Source organism: Poeciliopsis prolifica, unplaced genomic scaffold, assembly GCF_027474105.1.
Source record: "Poeciliopsis prolifica strain line A6 unplaced genomic scaffold, Auburn_PproV2 SCAFFOLD018, whole genome shotgun sequence".
Classification (NCBI taxonomy): Eukaryota; Metazoa; Chordata; class Actinopteri; order Cyprinodontiformes; family Poeciliidae; genus Poeciliopsis; species Poeciliopsis prolifica.
This window is the reverse complement of record NW_026562393.1, coordinates 4,462,130-4,473,494: the sequence shown is the minus strand read 5'-3', so window position 1 is coordinate 4,473,494 and position 11,365 is coordinate 4,462,130. Positions and strand designations below refer to the sequence as shown.

The following is an 11,365-nucleotide window of genomic DNA, read 5'->3' as shown; positions in this document are numbered from 1 at the left end:
GGTGGTAATTGTCAGCCACACGGCGGCTCCTCGTTTGTTTCAGTGACATTTTGCCTTTGGTTGATTGTGTATTTAGCAGGGAGAGGAAAGCGAAATTAATTGGAGAGAGGCCTTAATCTGTCCGGCTTAAATGTCACCTCAGTATTGTGATGCCTTTGCTGACACAGTGGAACACAGGAAGGCAGCTATCTAAGGACATGAATCTAAGAAATACACTAATAACACATAATGAAAACTAATATGCTTTTGGTGAGCTACATATAGTTTGAAGAATTTTCTGTATAAAAGGTCTGCAGCATTTACTAAACAGTGAGACATTCAATATTTGCATATCAAGCTCTTTTTCTCATGATGTCATCCATTTTGTGAAGTGCACCAGTTCCTCCTGCAGGAAAATACATACAGAAATGATTCTTGTTCTTCATAGTTGCTGGAGTTCTTGTTTGTACAAGATGTAACCCTGACCCCCACATGCAACCTTATTAGTACTGTAAAAGAACTTCAAATTTTCAATTTTCCTTCCTTTTATTTTTTTCACAACTGACATTTTTGTGTGAAAAATTGAGCTATCTGCCACAGAACATTTTTTATCAATCATTTTTAGATTTCATCAGATTTTACAACTAATGATTTATAGTTTTTATTATCTGCTAAAGGTCCAATGGAAAGAAAAGTGTTTTTTGTTTCATACAATTTAGTCTCTAAAAATGGGCAAACTGAACCAAAGCCTTCAACTTGAAGGTCTTCATGAATGCCAGATGTTTTTGTTCTGATCAAATTGTGAGGACAGCTTTTCAATATGAATGTTATTTATTTATCTCTCAAATCTTTAGGGATATAAACTACAAAAACGTTACTTAAACATAAAAATAAATTACGTTTACTTAGTTATTGTATACATTCAAATTCTTGCCATGTAATTCTCTAAAAGAATTACGTGGCAAATACAAACAAGCTTGACTTCAGCTTTCTACATTATGACATTATTTACTGCATACATACAATTACACTTATTTAATGAATAAAATACTTTGGTAAAGTATGACATTTTTAATCACTGGCCTATCTATTTAAAAATACTGAAGTTAAGAAAAACTAAGCAAAGAGTACAGTTAAACATTTTTCATTTTAGAGTATAATAAAATAGTTCAATCAGAAGATTGAAGGATTCTTCATAGTTCAGAGAAGTCCCAAAGGCCTTGATAATTCTGTAATAAAAACAAACAAAAAAAATTGGTAATTAAATATTATATGGAGGGGAAAAAAGGTTCCAAATAGTTGAAATAGAGAGTGAAAAAAACATGAAAATATTAACTAAGACAGTCAAGTGATTAAATGTCATGGTTACTGGTTTAAAACCTTCAGAGAAAGAAATTAATTTCCTTTTTCAGAATTACCAGAGTGCAAAATAACCAAAATTTCAGTTTTATTGTTCTTTATGTTGAATTCATCACAACAGTCCATTACTATTTGAATTTCTGAAGTTCAGACTTACACGTCCATGCACGGATACACATTCCGCAGAAGGCGACAACACTGGAGATCTGCAGTGCTCTGCCACATTCTGGGCTCATCAGACAGTCCCTGGTCTTCAAGCAGCACTTTGGACAGCCTCCACCCTCTGAACTTTTTTCCTTGTTGTCCCCATGGCTCTTGGGCTGAGTTGTCTTTGGCTCTTCCTCCCACCCCTCACTCTCACCTCGTCCCATGATGCTTGTTTAGTTTGATACAGTATCTACTTAAAAAGAAAAGAAAAATCAAAGAAGAAAAACAGTAAATTTCCCTGTTATAGAAAAAAGTGAGTTAATGTTCTGATTTGAACACGCATGTGAAACAGACTTTGTTTATAACAGTGTATTGAAATCTAAACCAAATCCATTAACACCTCTCCCTCTGTACTCTGGGTGTGTTTTTCCTGCTGAACCAGATTCTGTGCTGGTATTTGCTTGACACCAGTTTTTGTTTTTGTTTTGTTTTTTTGTTGCCTTTTTTCTGTTTCTTCCACTGGAAACACTCACTCAGGTGGAACAAAACAGATGTGATCTTATGACAAAGATTTAACGAGGCCAAGATATGACTGCATGAGGATCCAGAGTGCTACTTCAAACAAAGAACCATTTTCAAATCTCTAGAGTTGGTTTCAGCTTCATTCAGCTTTATTTAAGATAAATCCACTTAAATTTCATAAGAAAAATTGCACAAACTCCTACCTCCTGAGCCACCAGCACCCCTCCTGTAAAGGTTGCTCAACTCTGATTTAGCAGATCACACAAAGGTTCTTGTGACTGAGATCTGAGGAACTTGAAGGCCAAGACAACATCTCATGGCAAGTTGCTATTTGTAGACTTTTCATGGGCTTTTAACACAATTCAGTCCCATATTTTGATTGATAAACTTCTTAATAACTTTTATCTGGATTATAATGTGGGAGGCTGGATTCTTGATTTTTCTTAACATCCAGATCACAGACAGTCAGAATGAACGGATGCATGTCTGGTAAGATGTCCCGGTATGCCGGTCCCCTCAAGGCTGCGTCCTTTCCCCTCTACACGGACGACTGTCGCAGCCAGCATGATAATAGGTTAATATTAAAATTTGCAGATGACTCGGTGATTGTTAGTCTTCTATCTACATGATGAAGAACATGCCCATGACCCTGTGGTCGATGAATTTGTTGACTGGTGTGATAAAGCTTTACTTTTATTAAATGTACAGAAAACAAAGGATATGTGCATTGATTTTAGACTTAAACCCCATGGCACAAATCATACAGTAATTAAAGGTCAGACAGTGGAGATAGTAGAAAACTATAAATAGCTTGGGACTATTTTGGATGACAAGTTAAAATTTACCTGCCATTCAGAAAACTTACAAAAAAAGGGACAGCAAAGATTATTTTATCTAAGGAGGCTCGCAAAGTTTCAAGTGGACAAGTCAATGATGGTCTTATTTTATAGATCACATATTGAGTCGGTGTTGACTTTTTCTCTACTACGTTGGTTTGGAAATCTTAGTATTAGGTCCAGAAACAACCTCATCAGAATGATTAATATTATCAATAAGATCTTAGGGGTTGAACAATGCTCACTCACAGAATTGTGTAAAAAACAAATCATTAGAAAAACTAGAACTGTTACTGCTGATATTTCTCATCCTCTACATTCTGAGTTCCAGTTTCTGCCTCCTGGCATTAGGCTCACACTTCCTAGTACAAGAAGTAACAGATACAGATTCTTTTTTGTTCTAACAGTAATATCTCCTTGTAATGCAGGCGAAGGTAGGGGACTTGTATTTGATCTGGTGGTTGGGGCAACTGTCAGTCGATGATGAAATCCATTGTCGGGCTTTTTCCATTATGTATTGATTGGTATTTTATGTCTTTTTGAAACGTTTTGTTTTTGTTTTAATTTGTGTACTTGCTGTAACATCAATTGCCCATTTGGGGCACAAATAAATAAATCTGAATCTGAAATCTGAATCTCATTGCTGTACTTTACAGGTCATTCCTGAACCATTTTTGACTTGGAACATTATGCTGCTGATAGTGGCCACCGCAATGAGGGACTGCTGCTTCCATGAAATGGTCTCCATGGTCTTCTTTCTATCATGCGTCTTGGTGAAATATGTTTCCCAAGTGAGAGATTTTTACAAAAGAAGTTCATCAGACCATGAAGTGTTCTTTTATTGTCCCATTACCCCGTTCTGACATTGCAGGGTGAATTTTGGAGGCTTTCAAAGATGAACAAGGGGTAAGCATGTGTACCTGACTGGTCTCCAGCTGTCCAGTCTCACATCCTTTCTTTGCAGTTTTAAATTTTACAGAAACAGATCAGTTAGATCAAACCATACACGTTTGAATCCTGATCCTGGTTTACTACGTTTCTTCCTGGGATCACCTCTGAGATCCTGACCCACAGCTGTCATCTGGTACAGTTTTGCAGAAGTTCTGACCCATTCAGTTATTCAGTCATCAAAATTATCTCTTATTATCCCTAATCAGTGCATACACACCAGCTCTGATCCTTCTACATTGCAGCTGCTATTTTACTTCAGTATCCATGTTTTTTACTGCCTGATAACAGGTACTTTTGGGACTATTTTGGGTTTGCTGAACTATTGAGTGTGTAATTATCAGCTGATAAAGGAGATTATCTCTCATAATAAGAGGCATAAAACCACAGGAGACTCAGACGTTTTACATAATCTGTTTCTGTCAAACTATAGATTGTAGTTTTGCCCTACAACAATTTGTTCAGGCCTTCATATTAACTTTGTATCTTTCTGTGTTTTTCTGCAATTTTTTTTAAAATTACCATTGACCTGTAACCAGTGAAATGTATATGATCTTACAAATTCTAATTATACATTATCTAGTAAATGAATTTAAAAAAAAGTTTACACATCAGCACACTTTGAAAACTAGCTGGTGCTTACCAAGTAAAAAAGCTTCTTCTCGCTTTGCTTTATTCAGAGTGCCTGGACCCTTGGATATTAAACAATTGCTTGCTGGTGGCATGGACTCTGTTGTAGTCTTAAACAATTGGATTTGAAGTTACCCAATCGCTAACATTTGGCCGAGGCATACGCAATGCGGCAGCTGAATGGAAGCTTGTATGTAAACAACCCCATGAGGGCTACTGCCACAAGTTTGCCAGCAATAAGAAGTCATAAACATTCCTCTTGCTGTAAACGCAATTGCTCCAAAAAACAAAAAAACATATGACATCATCTGAACTTACTTTTGACGTATTTGACGCCTGTATAAAATGTTAAAAGTTTGTGTTTCCATCCAGACGTGTAAAATTAATTTTTTTCAGTTTCATTACAGAATAATATCTTCCCACCGCAGCAAGTGGTTAGCTCTCCAATCTCATCTTCATTTCTTTTATGAACTCTTTATTGAGTGAAGTCACATTGATTTGACATATTAACAATCCTTCCACACTCACGACCACTCCTGCTGCCAGAGGTTGAGGCCTTCTGTTTTAACTGTCAGATACAATTGCTCCCCACAGACATTATCAGATATTAAGTGATAACCCTGATGGTGGAATAACAACTTATTCGATGCCATCTGGTGGGCTCCTCATTTATTAAGGCTGACAGAAAATTAGATTGCTGGCATCCGGAGGGGATCCTGGCATTTTCAATGCACCTTTTTGCTTTCAAAACTTCACCGGATTTCAATCATAAGTAATGGAATTCCATAACCCTCTTCAGCAATGAAAGTGAGCTGGAAAGGAAGTGAAAGAAAAGCCATTAAGAGGGAGAAGAAAAGAGTAATGGTCTTACCCTTTAGCTTTTAGAGGTTTTTCTCTTGTCAGTTTAAATTTTGCCTTTCCGTGGAGAAGGTTTTCCTTAGAGGTGAGCCCTGAACAGATACTTTTGCCTTCACAGACGCTGCCAGTATGAACAATAGATTCTTGACGTGTCAAGGCTCACATGAGGAAAGAGGGTGTGTCTTTTAGTCTAACAGGTGTGTCCGAGCTGACTGTGCTAATATAACCTGACTAACCTGTTTGGGATTTTGAGCACTTTTACTGGTTTTCTCATCAAGATTCACAGATTTTTTTTATCATTATTATTGGTTTATGCAATATTATTGACCAATTGCTCAATTAATTACTATTTTATTACACAGTTAGTCCTTATTACTGTCACTTTCGACCAATAAACAAACCATTTCATTCCCATGTACCTAAATGACAGCATAGATTTACTTTTAAAAAAAAATAAACATAAAAATCATTAATTGTCCTTCAGTGGGTAAATTAATCTGTATTAGCAGCATACTAACAGTCAAAGAGAAGAGATTTACACAAATGTAACAATATAGAAAACAAAAAAAATGCTGTAAAGTAATTAAAATAGCATATTTAGATTAAAAGAAATGTGGAAGTGAGTAGGGTCATTTTAAAAATTATGTACAGAATGTGCTTATATGTTCTGACCTCTGATCAAACTAAATGACTCAGTGACCTTCTGCTAAAATCAGGAAGTCAGAGCTGCATAGGAGCTGGGCTTGATGTCACACTCAAGATAACTGCATTCCTGTTAACAGTTGGAGAAGTGGGGATTTCAAGATGACAACACCCAACCAGACATTGTTCACAGTTCTTTAAACCTTAACTGTCACTCTTAAAGTGCTTACAAGTATGTTAATGGGTCCACATGTGTCATCATGACAGTCATGGGGTTAGGCTTTATTTTCCATTTTGCATGTGAGCTGGTGACAAGCTTTGTTGTCATCTCGTATTTGTGTATTCTGCTTTCCTTCTCAAACCAAGATTTTGCAGTCAGATGTCCATGTTAATGTATGATTAATAATGCAGTTGAAGAATTAGTTCCTGCCCTCTATATTGTTCAACTGACAGCTTGTGAAGACCCTACACCCAGCTGAGATCTAATCACATTGGACAGGTTTTAGTGCAAAAGTATAAATGATTGTGCAAAACGAGACTAACTTTTATCTGAATTAACTGGCTCTGGACTGGACTTCAGAAACTAACCCTGCAGCATGGAAAGAAGACCTTTGTGAATTAAAGAGAGAATCATGTTTTGTCATTCAGAACCATATTTGTATTTCTCGTTTAATTTTATTCATCGCTGCAGCTTTTTCAATCAGCTGCAGGCTTTTAAATAAATGTTTGATATGCTTGATAATTATTGATCTCAATATTCAACTCTACATGTAAGAAATTTATGGACTAAGTTTAGTTTATTTTCTGAAACAGGCCTCTATAATTGTAATTTTTTTTTAAAAAAAAAGCAAGACTGGAAAGACAAAAAAGCAGAAATCTGTTTCATTTTAGAGCCTGGATGTCAGAATTGGACTGAATCACTTAACATAATCATTTTTGACACTCTTCATTCATCATAAAAAAGAAAAGAAAATCTGACTAAAGCATTCCCTACATCAACATGTAGAATTTGACAATGATGTGACAGTGACACAGGTACATCCAGCAAAGATCAGTATCAGTTTGTCAAAACTTAAAAAAATAAATAAGTAAAAGAAAATGAAGATCAGAAATGCCTCACTAATTATGATACATACATGTCTAAAACTAGACTAAAACAAGAGCTTATTTACATCATCATTTGCATATTTTCTGATGGTCAACATTCATAATCACTTTCGGCATATTTTTTAGTTGGTCCAAATACGGTTTAATCAGTATTTTAGTTACATAAAGTGTGTTTTACCTTCAGCTAAAAGCAACTGTAGATGTGACATAACTTTTTAATGACTCATTGTTGAGGAATTCAGGACTATGTCACTCCTAAAGTGACACGCATCTATGACGTATTTGCAGTCTTAAAAAAGAGGCAAGTTGTTAAAGGAACAAGCGCTTTGGTATGAACGTCATATTTTATTTGTGTCATGGACTGATTCTACAATGCCAATAATGTATTATTTATATTTAGGGTTTGCTGTATATCACCTCAATAAATGTTAGGCTTGTCAATTTCATGCATGTCAAGAAAAAGAAAAAAAAAGTAAATTACCAGTTTGCCGCAATGGCGGAGAAACAATCTGTCCTTACAGAAAAAAAAGTTTATTCACCATCATCAGTGGCCAGTATCAATACCCTATGCTTTCTGCATGGGAGGCTCTCTTATGTGGGAGAAACTGCAGCACAGCTGACAATAAGGGGAAATGTGTGAGCACATACATGAGCATGATGGACTGTGCTATTCCTCCTGGGTCGGATTTGTTGTTTCTACACAGAAGTGACATATTTCTGCAGATGACCGAAAGACGAGAGGAAACATTTATTTTTTTTAAATAGATTATTTGCCTCATATTATTGTCAGGACACAGCAACAGTTTTAACAAATATACATGTTTCTAAAGAATTACATACAAAAACCAAAATAAAATCCCATTGAAAATTTGTCATTTGTCTATTTTAGTTTTAATGTTGTGCAACCAGCATCTTTATGGGAAGAAAAGTATTTAAACAAAGTTATTATGTGTACTGTATTAAACCTTTAGAGTTGTGTTATTATCATGACATTGCAATGTAGATATTTTTGGTACTCATGAAACAGCTTCTTTAGTTATTTAGAGAGATTAAGAATTTAAGATTTGACACATTTATATAAAAAAATCATGTCCTTCAGTTTTGTAATTATGGAAAGAGCTATTGCTAAGGTCAGATGCTTCTATCTGTCTTATGAGCACATAATTTATGTAAATCATGTCATTCACGTTGTCATATATATGTCTACCTTCTACAAGAGCTCCACCAGATACAGAGCTTGCTGCTTGACCTCCCTCATGACAGTGAGTTGGAAAAAGAGTAAAAGAAAAGCCATTAAGAGCAAAGAAAAAGAGTAATGATCTTGCCTTTTTGCTTTTAAAGGGGTCTTTGTCTTGTCAGGTTGAGTTTTGGCTTTTCACATAGTAGTTTTTCCTCAGAGGTGGTGAACAGCTACTTTCCCCTGAACAGACCCTTACAGGTATGAATAGGATCTTGATGTCTGCCACTGCTCACATAAGCTCCGTCTCCACTGTCAAATCTCATTCTAACCCTTTAATGTCTGTATCAAAGTCATGTGTGTCCATTGGCGTCTGTTCCTTACTATTGTGAGGCATGAACATTGGGCAGGAACATGGGGAGCCTGTGAGCATGCAGGAGTTTTGTTTGCAGCAACATTTCACAATGGAGAACCTCAAGGTTGTGCTTTTAATGGACTTGAATTAACCCAAATATTTGTCTTATATCTTTGTCTTATGGAAATTCATTGCTGGTCCAAACATAATGAAAACAATTCAGGTCAGTTGATTAGTTTACTATGCATATAAATATGCATAGTATTTCTATGCATAGTATATAAATAAAACTGGGAAAGATGAAACTCAGGACTATGTTCCTCCACAATGAGCAGCTTTCTGATAGGACACTTCATATCTGCCAGTCCACAGGTAGTGACTGAGTTGTTGCTGAGTAACTTTTAGTTTCTCTTCACACATCAAAGGTGAGAACCTCCAAGACAACCACAATCGGGACAATAAAAAAACGTGAAAAGAGAGGCATGAGCAGGCAAAATAAACCCAGAAACGATATTTATCTACCAATTGGGTGTTTAGAGGACAAAAAGGAGACTCAGGCAAAATTTACATTGTTGACAGCCAATGGCAATCAAGAAGAAAGTAAAGAACACATTTGACAATACTGGAGTAAATTAATAAACCATAAAAAAACATGCTCAATGGACATAGTCACTAGTGCTCTAGCAAAGTAAAAGCCAACTTCCGGCATGCTTTTCCCGCACCTGTTGCACTCTTTTTATGTCTTCCTCCCCCTAGATAACTTGTTAGGAAACATTCCACAAAGTGAAAACACCCAAGGCTCACGATGGAGGGACAGGACACTGACTTGTTAGGAACTCTCAAAACATAAGTACTGAAGAAGGCCTTTGAAAGAAAGAAAACATGTCTTCAAGGAACAAGAAATCCTGTCATCCCTCCTTTTTAAAGAATAGCAAGGGCTTGGGGAGAGTGCAATAAAATAAATATCTTAGGAATTACAAGTGCATGCATTTGGATTGGATGTTTTATAGTTTTAGTGTCAACACAATGGCCATAATAAAAGTTTTAGTCTTGTTTTATTAACTCAGTTTTTACTTTTCTTTTATCTCCTTGCATGTGTCTGTTAATGGCAAATAGAAAAATAATATTGGGGATATTTCCTACCAGTGTCTTGATAGTTTGCTTAATTTTTCTTTTAATTTATAAAAGCCTGATCCCTCCTGACTAAGTCATGTCCCCCCTAGAGAAATAGCGTTGGTTTGCTTCTGTCATAGCAAAAATGTATGTCACGATTCACCAAGAACTGCGTCAAATTAATTTGTTTTATCAGCAATAAATGTTTCCAGTATGAAAAGTTTTATTAGGACCCGGGGAATCTTGTTCTATTTCAGCCTAAACAGATTGGTAAATGAACACTGTTGCTGATGGGTATGTGCTTTCCTAAATTTACGTAAAATACCAATAAACACCACAGTAGATTAATATGAAGTAATCTTTGTATTTTCATGGTGGTTTTTTGACTACAATTTATGACGCCAAATTTGCTTTACACTTCTCTCTTATTCTCTGGTGGCTGGTAGTACCCAGACAGGCAGTGTTTTCCACTCTCTGGCAGAAACATGACAAGCAGCCCATCCCGTCCAATCACAGGCTCATGCATCTATCACAGTCCCAGGATGCTTCCTCCCAGCTGTTACTGGGCAAGCACTCATTGCAGATTGTTTTGGAAATACTCACACTTCAGACAGCAGGCCATCCATGTGGTATTTATTAAAATACATTTGCAGATTTGCAGATTTTTCTGTTGCACTTCATTAGGTAGGAGTTGTGGGAAACTCAGTTCACTTGTTAGACACATTTCTTACAGTTTTAAGAGGTGCAATTGAATATTGGTTGCTGGCTATTGAAAAAAATATATAATACACACACACATATTTGTATGTATTGTATATAGATTTATGTGTGTATTAATTAACCTTACAGTATCAACTATCTTTAGAGTGTGCCAGTAATACTCTTGCTTGATAGACAAGTCATTAACCCTGTGGCAAAAGATAATAATTTTTCCGGTTATACCCATAAAAGTGTCAAAACAGATAGTTATAGAGTAAATAAAGACATGGATAGAACATGCTTGTTAAAGTATTAAAAGGCAGAAGTGTATTGTGCTACTGCTATACCAGCATTATCCTTAAGAGATACTACTGTCCTCAGAGTGAAACATGGTGGTGGCAGTATCGTTTTTTTTTTTTTTCCTGGGAAGGTTAGTGAAGCTAAATACAAGGGAATCTTATTACGCCGAGTGTTAAGGACTGCAAAAGATTTGAGACCGGGTCAGAAGTTTGCCTTCCAGTAGGAAAACAGACCTAAACATATGGCAAGAGATTCAGTAGAATAGGTCAGAACAGGCCACTTTTATATTTTTAGGGAATGGTACAGGCAGCTTTTTAAAACTCACCTGAAATTCTTATTGCACACCAGATGTCTGTCATTGTCTTGGTCTCTGGTCAGTCAGATCATTACTCCTGTAAACATACATACAATGCATGCATTGAACATTAAGACAAAAACCTGGAACAATCCTCCCTCGTCTCATTCAGCATTCACTGCAGTCAGCTAGGACTATTCAGCACCACTGCCTCCTGCTGGTAGACAATTAAAAACAAGCAAGGCTAATTTCCTCAAATTACTTTTTCACTTCTGCTTATGCTTAACTTTCATCTCACCTGATAGGTTTTTGCAGCTACCCAACTTGCTGCAACAACTTGGGAAGCTGCAAAAGGTAACTTTAACCAGCATAATGTTTCAGAAACATTTTTGAATGTT

General features: G+C 36.2%; 1 long non-coding RNA gene across 2 annotated transcripts; it reads right to left on the bottom strand.

Moving 5' to 3' along the window:
- Positions 1–524: 524 nt before the first annotated feature.
- Positions 525–5,425, bottom strand: LOC129367849 (uncharacterized). Of its 2 annotated transcripts, none has more exons than XR_008606739.1 (3): positions 5,293–5,425; positions 1,496–1,738; positions 525–1,208 (listed from the first exon to the last, which is right to left on the bottom strand). It is a non-coding gene; the product is annotated as an uncharacterized LOC129367849 (long non-coding RNA). The 2 variants fall into 2 exon arrangements; XR_008606738.1 differs by having other exon boundaries at positions 1,496–1,735.
- Between the last annotated feature and the right edge of the window lie 5,940 nt (positions 5,426–11,365).